Here is a 21,363-nt window from a genome sequence, read left to right on the forward strand (position 1 = left end):
CTAACAAAGTGTTCTACTTTTTGCAAGTATTGGCCCATCTTGTGTGGATCTAAGTCAGTCTTAATTCAAGTGATGAGTTATGTTTTCAGTATGAATGCTGACTATAAGACTGTTGATCCATAAGTCTTATGTTTTTTACACATAGATTTTTCTTCTTTTGTATAGTGTATCTTAAGATTTGTCCATTTTCAGTTTTTTTTTTTTTCCCGGTACGCGGGCCTCTCACTGTTGTGGCCTCTCCCGTTGCGGAGCACAGGCTCCGGACGTGCAGGCTCAGCGGCCATGGCTTACGGGCCTAGCTGCTCCGTGGCGTGTGGGATCTTCACCGACCAGGGCACGAACCCGTGTCCCCTGCATCGGCAGGCGGACTCTCAACCACTGCGCCACCAGGGAAGCCCTCGCACATTCTTTTTTAATTGCTCAAGAATGAGGTATAGCATGCAGCGTTTCTGAAACTTTCCTGGCATTCTTTTTTCTTAGGGCATCTTGCAGGACTAATATTCTGTAGAACAAACTGTAGAAAGATGGACTAGGAATTGCTAGAGCCAGTTTGTTGTAGGTTACAAGAAGGATGTATGGTCCAAATGAAATGAAACCTGACAGATCACACAAACATTTCAACTATATTTTACGTGTGCATCCTCCTCCCCAGTTTCCTAGGTATGACTGAAGTCTACTTTGGGGACAGAGAACAATGGGGAGAAGATATCCTGCCAGTCAGGAACTCCTAATATTGTATTTGTGCTTCAGAACACAGGAAGGAAGTGAAAGATTGATTGATGAAAGGAAAAATAAAAGGAAGTTTGTTTTCTTGAAATATTTGGTATTACTTGATTTTATACTCTTGAATTTTACATATTAAAAGAGATAATAAGTACCTTAATAGTTGTTCAAGATTGTTAAAAGGCAACTGAGATGCTGATCTACATTACCTGTTCAGTCCAAATTATTATTTTCAGCTCACTGTGCCACATTTCCCCCATCTGTGGAGAAGAGTTTATAGAATCATAGAATTTTAGAGCTTTTAACAATCATTTCACCCTATTTTTGAGAATGAGAAAGCTGAAGACTAGGGGTTTTATGCTGCTCACTTCATTCACAGCTAATTTATGGTGGGGTTTAGACTAGCATTTGGGTCTCCTGATTCCTAGTTTAAAATTCTTGCCAGTGCATTTTGCAACTTCTTAGGGTGGCTGTGATCCCTCCCTCCCTCCCTCCCTCCCTCTTTCTCTCCCTCCCTGTTCCTTTAGAGTTTACTGCTGTAGAGGACTCTGTCTTTAGCATATTTTATTCAGCTGTACGTGTTACTCCGTAAAGAAAACAATTGATACTGATTTCTAGCTTATCATATCTCCTAAAATGGTGCCGTTTTATACTCTGGCAATTCATGAATTATAACTGATTCTTAAAATTGAACCAAATTCTGGTGATCACGTTGGAGATTTAGTGATAATTCAGAGGGAGGAGTGAAAGACTGCTGGGAGTTTTCAAGGCTTTAGTGGCCGGGACAGTGACGGTGCTGTTAAAGGAAACAGGCATGTCTGACACTGGGGGTTTGGCAGGACACTTGATGCTGGTGGTAAGACATCTCGAGTTCATTTAAAAAGCAACTTTATCATTTATTCTGATTATATGACTAGTGCATTCTCAATTTGATTAATAAGGTGCTGCTAAGAGGTTCCATATAAACGTCCAGCAAGTAGTTTAGATTTGTAGGAGTTCTTTGTATACTCTAGAACTAGATGTTAATTTTTGATTAGCTGCATGTGTTAAGATAGTTTCTCCCAGGGAATGGCCTGCACCTTGCACAATTTAATAAATGAAAGCAAAATGGATCATAGACCTGAAAGTAAGAGCTATAATTTTAAAAATTCTGGGCAAAACAGAAGAAAATCTTTGAGATCCTGAGTTGGGTGAGTGTGTTTTAGAAAGGACTCCAAATGAACAAAAGAGAAAAATTAATAAATTTGTCTTCATCTGCCTTAGTCTGGTTGGGCTGCTGTAACAAAGTACCACTATGAACTAGGTGGCTTTTAACAACAGAAACTTCTCACAGATGTGGAAGCTGGGAAGTCCAAGATCAAGGTGCTTGTATGGTTGGTTCAGATGAGAGCTGTCTTCTAGGTTGCAGACTGCCGACTTCTCATTGTTGCCCTCACATGACGGGAAGAGAAAGGCCTGTTTTTTACTTTGGTTTATGGTGTCCTTTGTTGAATGTAACTTTTAAATTTTATAGTAACCAAATTTACCGGCATTTCCCTGTATTCTTTCAGGTCTATTACTTCAAGAAATCCTTCCTTTCTCTTAAAAACTTATGTGAATATATTTACTTTCTTTTAAATTCCTTAATTTTCAAAGTTAGTACCTTAATTCTCAGGTGGTTATGTGTGTGTGTGCGTGTGTGTGTGTGTGTGTGTGTGTGTGTGTGTGTGTGTGTGTGAAGCATTTGTATTAATCATCTAGGCTGCCGTCACAAAATACCATAGACTGGCTGGCTTAAACAGCAGAAATTTACTTTCTCACAGTTCTGAAGACTAGAAGTATTATATAAGATCAAGGTGCCAGCATAGTAGGTTCCTGGTGAGACCTCTTTCCTTGGGTTGCAGACAGCCACCTTTTCTGTGTCCTCACGTGGTAGTGGTGGGTGGGGTGGGTAGAAAGTGTACAAGCTCTCTTGTGTCCCTGCTTATAAGGGCACTAATCCCATCAAGGGGACCCCATTCTTATGGTCTCATGTAAACCTGATTACTCTCCAAAGGCCGTATCCAATACCATCACATTGGGGGTTAGGATTTCAACATATGAATTTTAGGGGGACACAATTCATAGCAGGATGTTGTTTTATGTTTTTCCATATGGCTAACCAGTTGTCCCAGAATCATTAATTGCATCAGCTTTTCTTTCCCCACTGATTTATAATTGCTATAAAGGTCTATTTTTGGAGGCTTAATTTTTAATCACTGCTTTATCTTTTTTTTTTTTTTTTGTGGTACGCAGGCCTCTCACTGTTGGGGCCTCTCCCGCTGCGGAGCACAGGCTCCGGGCGTGCAGGCTCAGCAGCCATGGCTCACGGGCCCAGCCGCTCCGCGGCATGTGGTATCTTCCCGGACCGGGGCACGAACCCGTGTGCCCTGCACTGGTGGCTACTGCGCCACCAGGGAAGCCCCTGCTTCATCTTTAATTGTACTACTCCCACAGTTTTTTTTGTTTTAACATCTTCATTGGAGTATAATTGTTTTACAATGGTGTGTTAGTGTCTGCTTTATAACAAGGTGAATCAGCTATACGTATATACATATCCCCATATCTCTTCCCTCTTGCATCTCCCTCCCACCCTCCCTATCCCACCCCTCTAGGTGGTCACAAAGCACCGAGCTGATCTCCCTGTGCTATGTCCCACACTGTCTTAATTATTATAGTTATATAGTAAGTCTCAATATCTGAGAAGACGAGACTCCACTTTGTTAGGCTTTAAAATTGTCTTGGCCATTCTTGGCCCTTCTATGTGAAATTTAGGAGTAGTTAGTTAAATCACACACAAACTAAAAAATAATCCCAAACTTAAGGATTTTGTTTGGATTTGCATTGAATTTATAGATGATTTGGGGTGAACTGACTTCTTTATGATATTGAGTTTTCCCATCCATGATCATGGCACAGACTCCATTTATTCGGCTCTTTTCTATTCTTGAATAACATATTGTAACATTTTTCCACAGGAGTCTTTGACATATTTTGATGTATTTATTCTTAGGTAACTGGTAGTTTTGTTGTTATGGTACATAGGATTTTTTTTATCAGTTATATTTTCTAGTTATCATTGGAACAGATTTGATTCAGTAACCTTAGAGAACTCTCATTAATTCTTGAGAGTTGTCTGCAAATGCTTTTGCATTTTCCATGTACGTAGCTGGGTTGTCTGAGTACAAGATGAGTTTTGTTTCTTCCTTTCCACTTCTTACATCATTGATTTCTTTTTCTTATCACACTCGTTTTTCCACAGGTTAAATGGAGGCAGCGTTGGAGGGCATCCGTTTTGGTTTTTACTTGATTAGAAATGATTCTAAAGTTTCACCATTATGTGTGTTTGTTGAAGATTTTTGATAACTTATCAGTTTAAGAAAGTTCCCTTCTATTCCTAATTTTGGTTTTGATTTTTATTCTTGACAGTGGTTCATTTTATGATTGTGTTTTCAGGAAATTAAATGGTTACTCTTAGACACATTTCTTGCCAGTGGTATTACAAAACTAAATGTGTGACCATATGTTGACTCGGTGAGACTAACTTTTTAAAAAAGTAGAATGATAATCTCCCCAACAGTCTTCAACATTTATGGTACATTATAGAAAATTTGGAAAATACTCAAACACATTTAAGGAAGTAAAAATTAGTTCATTGTAAATGTCTCAAAATTTTCAGTTTGTGCATTTGTGGTTCAAAACAGGAGAAAATACAGCCATCAGAATACATGAATCATGTCTGCACATTATTACCATGGAATCACAACACCTTGGTGGATCACACCACTTCTGAAAAGGGCTTAAGTGACATCTGGTTCAGTTTCCTATTTTATAGATGAACAACCTGAAAATCAGAAATTATTTCTTGTTTTTGGCATGGGTATGATTACTTTCAAAGTAAATAATATTTCAGACCTATACTTTGCCAGGCAGTGTGCTATCTGCTTTACATACATGATCTCATTGATTTTTACTCAACCGTATGACATAGGTATTCTCATTCACCCTTTACAGTTGAGGAAACTGCGGTTTAGGATTTAGGTGGGTAACTTCCTGAGTTACACAATCAGAAAGTGGTAGAAACAGAGTTTGAAACCACGTCTTTCTGATAATAGAGCCCGTGTTCTTTAAGTTACTTCCTTTCTGGGAGACCATGTAACCAGGATACTTGTAAATACATTACATTCAGGTTGTGTCTATAGCGTATTGCTTTCACGGTGCCAAGAGTTAAGTATATTTACTGTTTACCAGTTAGTCGTCACGTTTGGTGAGGATGTTAGTATGCTGCTGGGAGAGCCAACTTAACAGAGAGACCGCCAGGAAGGGGGCCAGCTGACATTTGTATTGATCAGAATGGCTGTCCAGGGCTATTCTGAGATCAATATAAAAAAACAAAATAGAGTCAACCTGGGCATAGATGACACTTTGTGTGATTTTTGTCCTTCCCTCACCCCCGCAAATTCTTTTCTATTCTTTGGGCTCCTAGAAGAATCGCTTGAAATCTAGCTCCTGAAGATCTTCTTAATCATGTTATCTTAATTTTATTAGGTACTTCTGCTAAGTAATAGATTGAGCCTCAGCAATGAACAAAGAGGGATTTCTTTAGCAAGGAAAATTCCTTTTCTTAAACCAATCTTTTTTTTTTTGCGATACGGGGGCCTCTCACTGTTGTGGCCTCTCCCGTTGCGGAGGACAGGCTCCGGACGCGCAGGCGCAGTGGCCATGGCTCACGGGCCCAGACGCTTCACGGCATGTGGGATCTTCCCAGACCGGGGCACGAACCCGTGTCCCCTGCATCGGCAGGCGGACTCTCAACCATTGTGCCATCAGGGAAGCCCTTAAACCAATCTTTTACCATTATGGGTCCTTCTTTTTGCTGTTGCTTATTTTTTATTTTAAACATGTTTGATAAGTAGAATCTAGGTTGGTTGATCAGTCTTAATAACTTGTGATCCAAATCTTCATTGCAAGAGGAAAATCACTTATTAACTGACTTGGTGATTTTTTTTAAAAAATTCAAATAACATTTTGAATGAGCCTTCACTACTTTCTCTTTCAAATACTTTTAGAACTTTTTCTGACACTGTGAAGGTACATATTTAAGATTATGTGTAGCCATAAAAAGTATGTTGGCCATACACATTTAACAGATTTGCACACTTATTATTTTATTTAGTCTGCTTTATGACTGATTTTTTTTCCTTAGAAGAGAGACATCATCTCTCAAAGTACCTTTGGCAAGTTTGGGTCTTTGAAGTTATTTTGGAGACAGGACCATTTGATTCCTCTAGAACAAAGATTTCCCCATTCTTAGATGCCTTAATTCTACAAGATGTGACGTCTGGACTCTACAATTTAGTTGTCATGAACTTTCTTTTGATTTCTCACTTTTGGCTTTTAAAAAGGGACAGATAGCTTCTCACTGAGACCTGCATCACAGCCAGTGTTAATATGTTGACTAGTGATGCTAGAAAGTGACTGGATCATAGGTCACATCTCATCAGTATTGTAAAGTTAACTGGGGAGCGGGGTGAGTCTATGGGAAAACAATGGTCATTTTAACAGATTGAACTTTACAGTTGAAAAACTTAATTTTCTAGTCTGTATTCTAGACTTGTCAGGTTCACAGCCATTTGACAGAGATATGGACAGGATGTTCTTTTGTGTCATGGAAGCCCAGCTTCCTCTCTTGTAGCTTCTCATCCTGTAATGATTACTGAAATACTGAAGCTTTTGTTATTGGCCACTATATAGTTGCCATATGTCCTGGCCTAGAGTTTCTCTTCATCTCCACATGGAGCCAGACAGATAACTCTGGTCTAACCTTGTTCTCTCGGAGCTTCACAGCCTTGTTTCTGCTTCCGAAAGACCATTCTACTCCAGCAGTGTGTAGGCAAGAGCTGTCTTTGGAATACGTCCTACACCTCTCCAGTGATGCAGAGTGATTGTGAGCTGCTTAGAATAACCTTTGTGGTTCTGGAGCTGCAGGCTCTGAGAAGGAACGTGATTCTTTCAGGGTTCCCTTCATCTCAAGCTCTGGTTAATCATGTTCTGTCTTGTAAAGGCAGTGCTTGAGGCAGTGACTTTGAAACTGTTTTGAATAGCATCCAAGTAAGAAATACAGTTTATATTGCCACCCCTTCTCCCCACACACCAGAAATAAGACTCATAAAATCTTATATTTACTACATGCGATGTCTTTGATATATCCTACTATTTATTTAATTTGAAAATGCCTTCTATATTGATTTAACAAAAGACTAATATGCCAAGACTTGCAATTTAAAGACAATACTGACTTAAGGAGACCATTTATCATTTTCCTTCATAATTGCTTATTATTCCTGTTACAGTTTAACTTCCTCATGGAAATAATCTTCCAAAACTGTGTACCTTGTGATGTAGTGGACATAACACATTGTTGTTCTCGAACTCTTTGTCTTCTGTGTGTGCATATGTAACTGACAAGATGCCTTTTCAACTGTATGCATTTTCAACAAGCGTGTCCTTTGGTGGAAATGGAGACTCCAAACTATTTTGTTGATTTAGAGGTAGTAGTTACGAACTTGCCAGATTGAATATATGTTATTGACTAGTGTATATTACAAAGAGGACCAGAGGGTCTCAGAACTTGTTTCTATTCTTCAGATTTTTGCTCATTCATGTCAGTAGATGTAGCTTCTTTATACCGTCTAACGCTACTCTTAGTGGCTTGCATCCTTTTTTTAAAAAATATTTATTTATTTATTTGGCTGTGCCGGGTCTTAGCTGCAGCATGCAGGATCTTTAGTTGTGGTGTGCAGGGAATTTAGCTGTGGCATGCGAACTCTTAGTTGCAGCATGTGGTATCTAGTTCCCTGATCAGGGATCGAACCTGGGCCTGTGCTTTGGGAGCACACAGCCTTAGCCACTGCACCACGAGGGAAGTCCCTAGTGGCTTGCATCTTGACCTGGTAAGATGTACTTAGTGACTTAGTGATTTTCAAATTTTTACATGCTGGGAGTCTGTTCAAACTAACCTTATAGGATGCTAGATAGTATTTACTTCTCATTATGAGTTATTTCCCTGGAGATCAATGTCATCTCAGAATCAAGCTATTCAAGTAAGTGTGAACTGGATGTTTTATTGTTTCTCTGATCCCTCTCTTCTGTTGGAGGGATTATTTTGACTATGATGAGCTATTTTCTCTGTTGCAAATTAGCTATGCTTCTAAATGTGAGAAAGGAATCTTTCTAACCAGTTAGATCTTGTATTCTTCTTACTACATGAATTCTAATGACCAATCTCTTTATTAAGAAAAAAAGATGAAATGAAATATTCAAAATTAAATACTTAATTTTGCTGTAATACTGTTTGTTTTAATGAATTTAATGAAAATATTCAGTGTAGTTTCTTTCTGGCAAATAAACAGGTTTAAAAAGGTGTCTTCCTTAATTTTTTTTTTTTTTTTTTTTGCGGTACGCGGGACTCTCACTGTTGTGGCCTCTCCTGTTGCGGAGCACAGGCTCCGGACGCGCAGGCCCAGTGGCCATGGCTCACGGGCCCAGCTGCTTCGCGGCATGTGGGATCTTCCCGGACCGGAGCACAAACCCGTGTGCCCTGCATCGGCAGGCGGACTCTCAACCACTGCACCACCAGGGAAGCCCGTCTTTCTTAATTTGATGCTCATATGCTGACTGAAATAACTTCAAAATAAATCCATACAAATGATCCTATAAATGGAATGCAATATTTAAATTTCAGTATTTGAAAGCTGCCTTTCTTTAAGTGAAGAGTGATAATGGTTTATGATTCAGGCTGTAGATAATTTACTCATTGTTTATACCATACTTGTCATTGTAGTCATTCTGAAAGAAAAGCACCTATTTGTAACTTCTATTTTTTCTAAGGAGTGGGTGGTATATGCAAGTAAAATATAGGATCTGCCCAGGGAAGAAAAGGGGATGTTTAAAAATCATGAAATCGTGGTTATTATGATTATCGTGCAATCTCCCCTTAGTATTTCTTAAATTATAACAGATTGCTTTTCATTCAGAATTTCATATTCAATGTGATAATCTTAATTTGGGGTCTAAGTGACTATTTCTACAGCGTTTTACATTTAGCAGAAAAGTATTTATAGACTGTTTCATGTGAAAGAGGGAATATTTTGCTTAAAGAGTTATGGACTGTAATTTACGCATATTTTATTCATGCTAACATTCTTTTGTAGAAAGTCTCTTTATGTCTAGGACCTTACTTTTTCTTGGCTTAAACTGGACTTGAAATTAGTATTTGGTTAATAAACTGTCATTAAGGATTACTAGAGTGGTTCTTTGTCACAGATGGACTCAAAATAGTCCTCGTGTCATGGTTTACATCTTGTCTCGAGTGGCTAGGTGTCAAGATGCTATCCTGAATCAGATCTTTATTCCCTCAATAAAATCTTCTCAACCTTGGAACATGGTTCTGCTCACTCCTAAAAGATTAGGAAATCACAGACAGAGGGACAGAGAAAGGTAACAGGAGGTTATTTGTAAAACGATGGAAGGTATTTGTTAATTTTTTCAGTTGTCCTGGGGGCTTACCATGTCATATTGGGACAGTTACTTAATCTGCTCATCAAGATGCTGGTGCACTTACAGGACCCTTTGGTATGTTTCAAGCAGATGCTTGATTTGCAGCACTGATGAAGAAAGGACTGGATGGATTTTTTTTTTTTTTTTTTTTTTTTTGTTAACAGCAGTTGTGCCAGTTATAACCGAGCATGCTTTAGTCATCAGTCTGTTATCATATACTTTTTATTCATTTCGCTAGTAGTTTAATGCCTTATGTTCCTATTTGTTCTGAATAAATTTCCCTTCTCAGATATGTGAAGATTAGACTGATCTGCTTCACTGTGTATTTAGGGACACCGTGTTTCCCATTTATCACCTGCTGCTAACCTTCAGCAGTAGGATTAAATTGACATTTGTTAAAGGGTGTTTTGATCTATCTTTGAAAAGGGTAGTAAAGAGTAATTAGTCACAGTAATGGCTCCCCCCTCCCCATTTTGTGTGCAATTTTAGGTTGCTTCCTGAAACAGATTCTAATTTTGTAATGGTGGTAGAGAATTCTTGCTTTAGTTTCATGGTTTGTTTAAGCAGTTAAAAATCTGATGAATCCTTGAAACGTGTACATTCAGCAGCCTTCAAAACTAGCCTCCTTTTTTTTTTTTTTTGCTTGCCCACAAGGCTGGCGCCAGCACCCGTCCTGCAGTGTTTTTCCTTTTTTCCCGTGACCCAGAGGTTGGCCCCAGTCCTGTCTGTTGAAAGAGTGTCTACGGCTACGTGGTGGGGACAGCTTGCTTGAAATCATCGCTCAAAATAGGAAGTCAGGACATTGGCAGTATGACTTTAACTTTCCTGGGTGACTAAGTTTAGCATTTCGCTGGCTCAGTAAACTAACAGTCAGCATAAAGACCTGGGAGGGAATAGAATGAATATGGGAGGGCAGAATGCATCAGGTAAGACTCAGGTGCTAAGACTGATAAAACCTGTATGCTTCATATGCTGGGCATAATTGATTATTCTGGGTCGGGCATCCCGTTCTGCACATCCGTGGTCCTAAAGCTCCACCAAGAGCAAGTTTTCTCTCGCCCCCAATCAGCTGCTTCTTGGAGAGCGCTCTGCCCGTTTTACTGTTCCTCATCATTCAGCTTCAAACTCTTGCACTGTCTATTAGTCCTCAAAATGTATTCTTCAGTCTAGGCTTGCTGGCAGTGTCACTCCCTACCTCGAATTCTCTCATGGCCACCTTTGCTACCACCCTTACAGCCCTGCCCGCCTCGGTTGGTCTCCTGCTTTCACGCTGCTGGCCTTACTTCTGTCAAATTTGGGAACACCGCTCTTAGGTTTCTTTCATAACAGGAGTTGTAAGACTACAGAGCTTTCCAGTTTTCTCATGCAGAGACTCACCTTTGAATTGATAGCGCTTGGTAAACCGTTTGTTCTTGTCTTTGTTGCAGTTGTTGATCATGAGTTTCATGGAATTTTTTTTTTTTTTTTTTTCCCGGTACGTGGGCCTCTCACTGTTGTGGCCTCTCCGGTTGTGGAGCACAGGCTCCGGACGCGCAGGCGCAGCGGCCATGGCTCACGGGCCCAGCCGCTCCGCGGCATGTGGGATCTTCCCGGACCGGGGCACGAACCCGTGTCCCCTGCATCGGCAGGCGGACTCTCAACCACTGCGCCACCAGGGAAACCCGGAATGTTTATTTAATAGTAGTACCAGTGCATTATCGAATGGAGAGGACTTCCATTTTGACTAAGTGTTGAAGAGAACCACATCTTTAGCTTACAACTTTACTCGTTTGACGGTTGGAAGACTTTGGCATGGATTAGCTCCTGCCTTGATACATTTCAGACCTTGATTCCACTCCACTACCCACAGACTTCATCACCAGGTCTGGAAGGACACGCAGGGACCTTTGTGTGTATAGGGATTGCTGAAAGCTATCCCTGTACCAAGACGGTCAGCACTACAGAAGTGACTGCAAACCACATGCACCCATCCCACTAAATCCCAACTATGTCTCCAATTCAAATTCCCTTTATCCAAATCCCTCAAAGGCCCAGGGCCACACCAATGCTGCCCCACGCAAGGGAAAGTATGAAATCAGAGTAGAAAGAGTGCTCTTAACAGATTGCAGTTAAAATATCTTACTTTCGCAAATTCTACGAAAACATCCGATCGCATGAATATGTTCCTAGGCTTCCCAGGGCCTTGGAAGGAGCCTGTGCGAGTGAGGGGCCCTGAAGTATAACCTTCATTAGGTTTCTTGTAAACTGCCTCTGGCCATTCTTCATCTTCTGTGGTAGAGAAAGGTCTGAGTGTCCTGTCTGACTATGGTTGGAGCAGTGCCTTTTAGAGTGTTTTATAGTTGGCGCTGGAGAACTCATTGAAGCGAATTAGCTGCCGGTATACACGGCATTATTGGTAATAATGGTGGGCATTTAGTTAGCACTTTCCACCTGCTAGGCTCTGTCAGGAGCCCTTAACATATTATCTCGTTTAATCCTTAGGACAACACTACAAGTTAGGTGCCATTATAATTCTCAGTTTAAAGAGGAGAAATCTGAGGCACAGAGACTTTAAATAACCTGCCACCACCAATCAACGGTAGAGCTGGGATTAAAGCTCAGGCTGCCCCGTCTGAGTCCTTCACCTACTGACCGCGTCTCAATCCTGGTAGAGCTGCCATAATCCTGACCCAACGCAGAAGGTCAGTTTGTTCTTGTCTTCGTTGCAGTGGAACAAAGGAAACCTTCCAGTGTCCTTAGGATGGATGTCTTCTGGTTTTCCTATTGTAACAAGGCTGTGTAAGAGCGAGAGATTCATAGAAGAGAGACTACAATAAAAGAAGTGATAAATAGCGTTCCTAAGAAAATAAGAGTTCAGGCTGTTTAGCCAGGGAGAGGGCAGTGATTGAAAAGCTACTTAATTTTACTGTGTTTTCTAAAGAAGTTCTTCTTTTCACATTTTTGATGTTTATAGTCAATATGTGCTTTACAGATACGTATAGGTGACATATTTCTCCCACCCCCCCCATCTGAAAAGATGTTTTTAAACTGATGCTACAAATGAAAATGGTGTCTTGCAAAAACAACACATACAGGGTTGCTATAAAAACTGTTGCCCAATATCTTCATTTGCTGAAAAGGAATAATTAAAAGGAAATAGGTTAAGTAATATAGGAGTAGTTTGATGGAACCTAAGTAACGCTTTCTTAATGATGATATTAGACCACTGCACCAAAAAGAGGTATAGAATGTCAGTTTCTCAAGGTATATAAATATGATTAAGAGCTTTCCATGTCCAGTATGCTAAGGGTTGAATTCTAGCTATGGTTTGGAAAACTTCGCTGTCACTTAAGAGAGATTTAGCACATAAACTAACTTTGCCATGGTACCTTTTTAGATAAGTCTCTTTTATTGTGTACCTCATTCACTGCAGTCTTACTACTTTATAGTATTCGGCCCTCACCTGTGCTTATGTGCAGGAATCACCTTTAAGTATCTCATGCATTTAACAACCACTAACCTACAACCCTATCTTAGAAGCCCTGCCTTACGGTTCCGATGGCCAGCAGTACCACTGCAGTGCTACCACTGTAGTGACTGGAGCATGAGAGAAATTAATGGCAGTAGAATGGTCCCACTCTTCTTTTCCCCATCCCTTCAACCAAAGTGTCATAGATAGACATCAAAGACTTCCTTCTTTGTCACTTTTATTATACCTTCGTCCTGTTGGGATCAGGTGAGCAGCCCTGGTTTTGCCTTAAAGGAAGGTATCAGAAGGGAGATTTGAAGGCAGCTTTCTCTCCATCTACTCTCAGCACTAATGATTTATCCTTCTGGGACTTTGTAAAAATTATATTGTTAGGGGGGATGGAGTGGTACTTTTTCTGGTAACTGTTTTAGGGAATCATCAGGAGGAAGGTCCAAGGGGCTTGTGTGAAGTCATCACTGAGTTGCTTTATAAACCAGAAGATATGTAAAAGTTAACATGGTTGGCTTCCAGTTTAATGAAGGATGAGTTTCAGTTCTAATTTTGACATGAACAATTAAATTTTTTTTTTTAAAGCAAGGTTTTTATACCATAGGGGTGCTTGTGATAAGGAGTTTAGTATATGTGCTGCCGAAGTGAGCACTGTGATAAGGAGCTTAAAAAAGACATTTAATCACAGTTATATAATTTATGTTTCAAACATAACTCATAGCTTTTAAAATATAGAATTACATGTTTTCTCTATTTAATTCAGAGTAGAAACAAATTGTTTCAATTATTTATTGCCTACCTGCTTCTTCAAACAATGCCAATAATTCTGGATCCATGATAACAGCGGAATGTTCTACATGAGAAGCAGGAGTGTGTTCTGAATGCTTACACCTGTATAACTTTAATGTTTCAAAATGCTTTGAAAAATTCCAGGAGCATATTCATTAAAATAGTAGGAGACAATCATAGTAAAACATTTAAAATGATGTGCTATGAAAAACGTAGTGTGAGGTATGATTTAATGGAGTGGAAGATTCTCAGGAGCTCCATCAGACTCTGCGGACTGGATCCTGGACAATGCAGATGTAACACGTTGCCATCACTGCAGAAAGTTCCTCTGGACAGTGCTGCTCTTGAGAGTTGTGTTGAATCAACAGCCTCTCGCTGACTACCTACTAATCACGTGCAGGTCTCTAGGGGTTTGAAAATGACCTCCTCTCGTACTTTATGTAGAGCTGGCCCTCTGATCCGAGCTCTTTTACCTGTCCTGCCTTCCTCTCAAAATTTGTGTCACACCTCCATGATCATTTAAACTTCTCTGCATGTTCACTCAGCAGTTTTCCCCCCAATAGAAGCACCCTTTGCTTCACCTCTTTCCATCTGTCTAAATCCTACCTTATTTCAACTTTGTTTAGGCTCAGTATGTACTGCTTTGTATTACCGAGCAGCTTTGTTACTTTGGAGAGGACAGGGGCCAGACTGTACCCCCAGTCCTCTGCATTCAGTGAGTGGTTAGTGGAGATGAAGACACTCTGCGTAACAGGTGCACAGAGTACTACCTGAGGCCCAAATCTGGCCCATTGCCAGCTTTTGTAAATAAAGTTTTATTGCAACACAGCCATGCTCATTTATTTGCTTATTGCCTAAGAGTGCTTTTGCACTGTAACAGTGAGGTAGTAGTTGCAGCAGAAACTAGGTAACCCAAAGCCTAAAATATTTACTACTTGTCCCTTTGCCAAAAAAGTTTGCTGATCTTCGCTCCGCATTTGTGCATGTGTAACATCGCAGGCTCTTACAATGTGGTAGTCACAGAATATCACTTAGTGTGCCAAGGTGAAGTGACTGTGATTAGGCTTCATTCGTGCATCTGCTCGACTGTTATTGTAAGGTTACATATAATGATCATTAACATTATGGGAGTTAAACACATATTTCAGGGATAGAATGAACTCCCAAGTACTCATTCCTTCAATTGGTAAAAACAATGTTTGACTAAATCTTACATTACTAATTCTTTTTCTCTGCCTAATAAGGATGTTTCATTGAAATGGAACAAAAGCATGGTAATTACCAAGCTTATATCCCCTTCTTTTCAGTATGTCCTTTTTTAACGTAGTTTGCCTTAATCTTGTAAAAAACTTGCTAATTATTGTATGAAAGTTGTATCCGTAAAATATGTGTTCTTAGGTTAACCCGGAAAGTGTAAGATTTATCTTAAATTGATATTTATTAAACATATATATGATACTGGTTAGAATACCCGTAAAGCAGATGTAAATTTAACATTCATTCACTCATTTATTCCTAACGAAACTTTGAGCTTTGTACAGGGAATTGTGAATGTCCTTAGGATATGGTCACAGGACAAAAGAAAGGAGGAACGTTTAAGTATCAGAAGTAAAGCAGAAAACAACATTTCATGAAATAAGCTGTTCAGAAGAGAAGGCCTCTGGGATAACACAGAGGATTCGATTGTCAAATCAGATTCACAAGAATCAGATCTTACCTCCCATTAGGCTTTACTAATGATGTTTTAAGGGTACAGTTGGTCCTGAGGCACAGCAAAGCATGATGAAGACCAGGACTGCCCCCCACCTCCGGCCACTGACCCCCGCCCCCAGGTCCTCTCTGGCTGTATGAGGATCTTCTGGTCCGCATTTAAGGTACCACATCTCTAAGCAGTGCCTGTGGTGTGTTAGTACACTGTTTGCATTGGGAGGCGTTTCTGTTTTGTGCTCTGATGGTGACAAAACTTATGTGCCATATTTTCCAAGGGCGTATACTCCATAAATTCAAAGATTCCGGATTTGTTAACCATAAGTGATCCTAGACAGATTAGGTATATATCCTGCTGAAGTAATTCCATACATAGGGACTCTGTTGCTAATAAACATCATTAGACTTCTTTTTTGTGAAGAGCTCTGACACTAGTTGCTTACAAGAAGACCAGACCAGGTTAACTGCCCTCTTTCTTTCCTAGGGCATTTCCACACCCCAGTCCCTCCCAGCCCGCAAAGGGAGAAGATGACTTACAGGCTTGCTGCTAACCACTTCTTCCCAGTCTCTCTCCCTAGCCTTTCCCTCCTCCCTCCTTGCCGCCCCTGCTCACATACAAACATTTGTGCTGTGGAAGCTGATAACAGACCTGAAAGAGGAGGCCGGATGATAAAGCCATGTCAGTCAGCGTGTGCCCCGAGTTCTGCTTTTGTTCCTTTTTCTTAACATTTATGGAGATTTGTGGACGTGCTTACATTTTGAGTATGATTCTTGTTACCTGTATTTTCAGGATAGGAAGACAAATGAATCTTTCTCTCAATCCTCACTATGTCATTGCTTTCTCACCATTTCTGCTGCCACTCTGTGGGCTGTAGTTTAAATATCTTCTCCCACCATTTTTAGGCGATGCAGTCTGGTCCCAATTTACCTTTCCAACTCTCTTGGTTTCCATTTTCCTAAAGAACCCTCCTGGCCAACGAGAGGGAACCACTCCTGCCACCAACATGGTTCCCTCACGTCTGTGACTTCTGATAAGTTCCTTCTGCCACAAATGCCCCTTCTCACTGCAGCCTGTCTGAGTTCCACTCCTCTCAATTCCGGATGACATCTCACCTGTCCTGCCAAACTGTTTCTGACTGTCAGTTTACAGCAGGCTCTCTTCTGAAATACTAATTGTCACTCTTTGTGTCTGTCGCCTGGAACGTGCCAGTTTTCCTCCCTAATTAGTTTGCGAGCTCCTGAAGGCCGGGCACTGTTTTATGTACATTAGGTGTATAGGTACTGTGCTGCAGAGGTTAGTCTGTGTCCATGGGTTGAGAGTATTTGAATAATAATAATAATAGTAATCACTTGTGGGCAGGGCCATATTTTTCAAGTTGGTGAGATACTTGTTTTCTTTGTTTTTCCATGTTTTGTGTTTGTTTTTGAAAATCAGACCTGTCAGTCCTGCATGAGGACTGCACTACAGAGGCAGCAGGGTGGTAAGAGTGGAGGACTCTGTAGCCATTACAAATCCCAGGGCCACCAGGATTGCTCGTGTCTGACCTTGAGCGAGTCATATAATCTTCTTTTCCTGAGTTTCCCCATCTGTAAAATGGGGCGATAATAGTACTTACCGCATGTGGTAGTGGTGAAAGTCATGTGAGTAATGTGCAGAGTGTGGAACAGTGTCTGGCGTGCAGGGGAGCTTCTGCTGCTGCTTTCTGTCATCGTTGAGATACGAAATGTAAGAGCCAACAGTTTTTCTTTAAATGTCCTAAAATAAGTCAATTGTTCATTGGTGGTTAAGCGGTCGTGAAGTTACTTGCAGAAGCTGGTTATGCCTTCAAGAGATTTTGACCACATTTGAAGATGAATTCTGATGCCAGAGGAATTCGTGCTACCTAAACATAAGAAGCTTCTCAGGGCACGCTGATATCCAAAGCCACATGTTCTGTAATGGAGATCCTGTCTGACTGGACACGTTTACCCTTCATTAAGCTGTGAGAGCCCCAGAGGCTTAATGAGGTGGCGCAAGGAGAGTGCTGATGTCAGCCGATTTCTTGACATGATAACTAACAGCTCCAAAAGAAGTGTATGTACAAAGTAAGATGCTGTAGGTTTATTGTTTTAATTTGGAAAAAGAGCTGGTGTAGAGAGTGATAAATAGGGGAAGGAAATCGACATGTGGAAATGGAATCCATATTCACTAAGACAAGGAGAACTGGTAAGGAGTGGGGGCTATCTCAGAGCTCATAAAACGTAGTTGTCGTCCTCTAAGCTTTTAGGTATTCAATAATAACTTTATAAGGGCAGAGCATGGTAAGGAGGGTGACAGAGGAAGATAGGGGCTATCGGATCAGTTAACTCAATGAGATTCTTCTGATTAGTCTTTCAAGAGCCAGATTTTAAGACTATGTTAAGAACAGGGGTGGCTATTAAATAGTGAGGTGGAATGTTACTTTGATATCAACTGAATACAGATTTAAATGATTAATAGTAAAATACCATTTCCTATCAAATCGTTGAATATAAATGAGATGATAATGTTCACTACTGATGAAGGTATAGTGAGAGAGGCATTCTGATTATGTAGTTATTGGCAATGTAATTGATAGAACTGTTCGTTAAAGTATTGTATTAATGTGTTTCCAGGTATAAGAAGTTCTTCCTTTTAATAACTTTACTATTCTGACTATCATTAAGAAATAGAGTATCAGATAGAGATTTATGCATAAGAAAGTTAATTGAATCATCATTTATGATGAAAAAATGGGAAACCATCTAAATTTCCACCAATATTGCAATGGTTAAATTGTTTGATAACTATAAAAGGGAACATTGTACAGCCATTAAACTTGGGCTGTAGAAGAATACGGGGTAACTTTGAACACATTTGTGATTTAATATTGATTTTTAAATGGTGTACTTAGAATGTGTACAATTTATATAAAATTATAAACACGGAGCATGACCGAATGAAAATACAGTGAAGGGTTATCTCAGTATGGTGGAATAACAGGTAATTTTAGTTTTCTGTATATACTTTATTGAAATTAAAGAACCCTTGTTTTTACTTTTATTAGAAAAAATGTTATTAAAAAATGAATGGTTGTACACTACTGTGGCCTGAGCACCCCCCATCATAGGGCTCTCTAATGGCACATGTCAGTGTAAGCTAATAAACGCACTGTTTCACCAGCAATAAGTATAGCCTGGCACAAAACAGGTGTCCTATAAATGTTTCTTGATTTGAAATTAATCTCTAGGTAGGTTGGACCTAATTACTTTGCCTCTGCCTGTTGGCAGCCTAAAGGAGTGAGAATCTTAATTGTAGAGAGTGTCACTTTTTTAAAAAACTGAAATTCAGTGGAAGGAATTTGGTCACAATAAGTGGTTGAAGCTAGACTTTGTAGAAAAGCATTAAAAATTATCAAGGGCAAATAAAAAGTTAGCTATTGAAAATTGAAAAAATGAGGAAGTATATTTAGAAAATTAATCATCAAACATTTATTGAGTGTCTTTTATGTACTTGCCCCTCTGCTAGAGATCCAAGGAGGAATCAGATGTGGCCCTTGCCCTCAAACTCACAATCCACTGGTGAGGTAGACACACACACAGTGGGTCGTTAGGAAACCACGTAGTACGTCCAGTAGCAGAGAAAAGTCCGGGCTGTTACAGTGAGCAGTAGAGGGGCGCTAATGTAGGCTGGAGTGGGCAAAAGGAACTCTTTCTGGAAGGCGATGGTGAAGAAGGTTGACGATGGTTACTCTTAAAATGCATAGGAGTGAGCTGGATGAAGGAGAAAAGGGGGCGGTCATTCCAGAGAGAAGGAACAGCAAAAAGCAAAAGCCAGGGCATGGAGGCAATGCACATCCCAGTATATTGCAGAGTGGAGGGGTGTGTGTACCCCCTACTGGCATATAAGGAGGCAGTAGGTAGTTGTTAGGGGTCAGGCTGTTGAGGAGGGCAGAGAGCAGGTACCAGTACCCTCTCTGGAGCCCTGAAGGTCTTAGACTTTGATTTCTGCGTAGTAGTTATTCAGGGGTTTTAAGCGGAGTGACAATGAGATTTGAAAATTAGGAAGACTCTCTGGTGGCATATATGGCATGTGGTTTAGAGGTACGAGACTAAAGGCAGGAAGAGCCCCCAGTTTAATGGTCTTTGCAGGAGTGGACCTAGAACATGAGGGGAACAGGACCGGGAGAAGGGCAAAAACCAATAGGACAATTGATGAAACAGGAAAGAAAAATCTAGTATGTATGTCACAATGCCAGTTTGTTAAAATTTTTTTCTGCATCCGTATGTATACAGAAACAAGACACACAGAAGATAACTGTAAGGACCTTATAAAGACTGTAATATCATTCATGTTAATAGTGACTCTTTTTAGGTAGTAGGAATTCAGGAGCCAATGCCTTTTTTCATTTTTTTTTTTCCCAAGTATTTTGCTTTGAACATGGATTACTTTTGTAATCAGAAAAAAAAAAAAGGCATGTCCTTTTATTTTTTTTAATATCTTTATTGGGGTATAATTGCTTTACAATGGTGTGTTAGTTTCTGCTTTATAACAAAGTGAATCAGCTATACATATACATATGTTCCCATATCTCCTCCCTCTTGCGTCTCCCTCCCTCCCACCCTCCCTATCCCACCCCTCCAGGTGGTCACAAAGCACCGAGCTGATCTCCCTGTGCTATGCGGCTGCTTCCCACTAGCTATCTCTTCTACGGCAAAGTGAGAGAATGGCATGGACATATATAGGCATGTCCTTTTAAAAGTAATAGGAGAAAGATTAAAGAGAGTACCGGGATTAAGATACCCATCAGATTTAGGGATGAGACTGCTGTAAGAAGGAATACCATAAAGTACTGACGAGAAGATAATAGGACCAAGTGAAACAAGCCAGTCACAAAGAGACACATGCCCACATGACCACCTATACGAGTAATCACACCGATAGAGGCAGTAAGTAGAAATGGTTGTGGGAGCGGGGTGAGGGGGAAGTGAGGAATTGTTTAATGGGTGTAGAGTTTTAGTTTTGCAAGACGAGGAAGTTCTGGAGATGGGTTGCAGAACTATAGGAACACAATTAACACTACTGAGCTGTAAATTTAAAAATGACTAAGATGGTAAATTCTATGTGTATTTTACCACAATTAAAAAAAAAAAAGTAGGACAGATCCTCATGTCATAGTTAATCTCTAGTGCCCTGTTGCCTAGAGAAACAGGTAAGTCATGAATCCAGGGTTAGGGTTTTGCTGGACCAGCGTAGAAGGCAGTAGGGAGTGCTGATGAGAGCAAGCACACGTGGTCAATTAATTCTGGGGTAGGGGATGGACAGGGAAGAAATAAGAGGTTAGGAAGGGCTCTTAAAGAGCATGCATATTGAGAAGATGCCAAAGAGACAGGAGATTGTAATCCGAGAACAGGAAATGGAAGTTTAAATGTATTCTGTGGGAGGGATACTTAACATTCATTATAAATCCAGTTCTCCTATTCGATGGGAAGCTCCTTAGAGGTGGCTTGGAATTGTTCTTATTTGTACTTCGTAATAGTTGAGGGAATGAGACAAAATACGTAAACGTGCTCAGTAAAGTGATCGGTTGAAGAATGTGTATATATTGAGTCTCCCGTATTTGGAAGGAGCATCCCACACCTAGAAAATGCCTTTTGCTTGCCCATCTTTTCCTTCTGTGTCTTATTCTGAGCCACAGATCGCTGAGGTGTTCGGCAGTAGGGCTCAGCATTCGTATGGTCCATCCCCACACCCTCTTTGTTTTCTGTCTAAGGGCACTTGACAGTCCACTGAGATTTGGGAACAATTTTATGGATGTTAACTCCACCCTGTAGATTCTGATTTAGTTGCTTTCGGGTAGGACCTGAGCATTTCTACCTTAAACAAGCTCCTTGGATGATTCTGAAATACACGAAAGTTACACAACGACTTTTTGAGAAACACCAATTTTGTCTTTCTAATGTTAGAATTACATTACTGTATTTGCCTTTGGTATATAATATGACCATTACCCAATGTTTTCAGACATTATTGAAGTTGGGAGTAGAGTCTGGAATTTATTTTCTTCTTTCTCAGAAAATTTGTCAGCAAGATACTAATGCGGATCTTTTTC

General features: G+C 40.2%; 1 protein-coding gene across 1 annotated transcript in view; it reads left to right on the forward strand.

The window, feature by feature from the left end:
• The window catches only part of AVEN (apoptosis and caspase activation inhibitor), a 193,775-nt gene that overhangs the window by 102,664 nt on the left and 69,748 nt on the right, over positions 1–21,363 (forward strand). The window lies entirely within an intron of this gene.

This window comes from Delphinus delphis, chromosome 2 (genome assembly GCF_949987515.2).
Source record: "Delphinus delphis chromosome 2, mDelDel1.2, whole genome shotgun sequence".
In the NCBI taxonomy this organism is placed as follows: Eukaryota; Metazoa; Chordata; class Mammalia; order Artiodactyla; family Delphinidae; genus Delphinus; species Delphinus delphis.